Source organism: Tiliqua scincoides, chromosome 14 (genome assembly GCF_035046505.1).
Source record: "Tiliqua scincoides isolate rTilSci1 chromosome 14, rTilSci1.hap2, whole genome shotgun sequence".
Classification (NCBI taxonomy): Eukaryota; Metazoa; Chordata; class Lepidosauria; order Squamata; family Scincidae; genus Tiliqua; species Tiliqua scincoides.
The window spans coordinates 15,207,710-15,209,380 of NC_089834.1; the positions used below are offsets into that span (position 1 = coordinate 15,207,710).

General features: G+C 50.9%; 2 pseudogenes; both read left to right on the plus strand.

Moving 5' to 3' along the window:
- Nucleotides 1-696: 696 nt before the first annotated feature.
- LOC136634739 (5S ribosomal RNA) lies at nt 697-819 on the plus strand (annotated as a pseudogene).
- A 29-nt stretch (nt 820-848) lies between these two features.
- On the plus strand, nt 849-971 carry LOC136634971 (5S ribosomal RNA; annotated as a pseudogene).
- Nucleotides 972-1,671: the final 700 nt, after the last annotated feature.

Sequence of the window (1,671 nt, forward strand, 5' to 3'; positions counted from 1 at the left end):
GTGTTTGCATTGACTCACACGAACTCAGAGAGTTCAGGGCTGCAGCCAGCCACATGAGATGTAGCACAGAGCAAGGCCTGGGTGTGTGTGTGTGTGTGTGTGTGTGTGTGTGTGTGTGTGTGTGTGTGATCAGCAGTCTTAGGCAGGGTTGTCAGTTTGCAAGCTGCCCATTGGAAGAGTGTACCCAGGACAGGGGGAAAATTCAGCTCATTCCTAAAATTAAAGCCGTCTGCTATGCGGCTGAACGGCAGCAACTGTTACCCTGCACATGTTTGATCTCATCTGATCTCCGAAGCTAAGCAGGGTCAGGCCTAGTTAGTACTTGGATGGGAGACCGCCTGGGAATACCGGGTGCTGTAGGCTTCTACCATAGTCTTTCCAGACTGAAGGTTGCCAACCATCTCCCTACACTGAACACTATCTCCCAATTTCGTCTGATCTCGGAAGCTAAGCAGGGTCAGGCCTGGTTAGTACTTGGATAGGAGACCGCCTGGGAATCCCGGGTGCTGTAGGCTTCTACCATAGTCTTTCGAGACTGAAGGTTGCCAACCATCTCCCTATACTGAACACTATCTCCCGATCTTGTCTGATCTCAGAAGCTAAGCAGGGTCAGGCCTGGTTAGTATTTGGATGGGAGACCGCCTGGGAATACCGGGTGCTGTAGGCTTCTACAATAGTCTTTCGAGACTGAACGTTGCCAACCATCTCCCTATACTGAACACTATCTCTCGATCTCGTCTGATCTCGGAAGCTAAGCAGGGTCAGGCCTGGTTAGTACTTGGATGGGAGACCGCCTGGGAATCCCGGGTGCTGTAGGCTTCTACCATAGTATTTCGAGACTGAAGGTTGCCAACCATCTCCCTATACTGAACACTATCTCCCGATCTCGTCTGATCTCGGAAGCTAAGCAGGGTCAGGCCTGGTTAGTACTTGGATGAGAGACCGCCTGGGAATCCCGGGTGCTGTAGGCTTCTACCATAGTCTTTCCAGACTGAAGGTCGCCAACCACCATATGGGGCTGACCACGATTAATGCCGATGAAACACACAAAAAGGAGTCCCTTAGACTTTGGATTCAAAACTGAGCCAGAGAAGATCCAGGTGCAATCCCACCTGGCCAGATTCCAAAACCCCTCCTGAGAAGGGATGTGTTGTACCTGAACCGTGTCGGTGTGCCATCTTGGAGACCCCAGGGACAGTGGCGTCACCAGGGTTGGTGTCCCCTGGCATGGGAACCCAGTGTGTCACCCCCATGATGGAACTCTTCCCATGCAGTGGGTGAGGCAACATCCCCGGGGGGGTGGGAGTGATGATATCCCATTGCCCCACCCTGCTGGTTTTTTAGCTATATCTTTCGATGGACTAGAGGTATTTCAACGCTGTTTGTTCCATTGCATCCTGCATGAAATTACACATCCAATGATATATAACATGATGGTATTATTCGAAAATACTCAAATTTTTAAAATTCTGGCCACTAGTGGACATCTGGTCACCCTGTTTGATGTGTCCCAAAAGATGGAGACGTGCTTGTTGTAAGACGTCCTTGCTGACCTTTCTTGAAGGTTATCTGGTGTGCTCCCTGGGACATTTGGTGGGGCCGCTGTGAGATACAGGAAGCTGGACTAGATGGGCCTCTGGCCTGATCCAGTGGGGCTGTTCTTATGTTCTT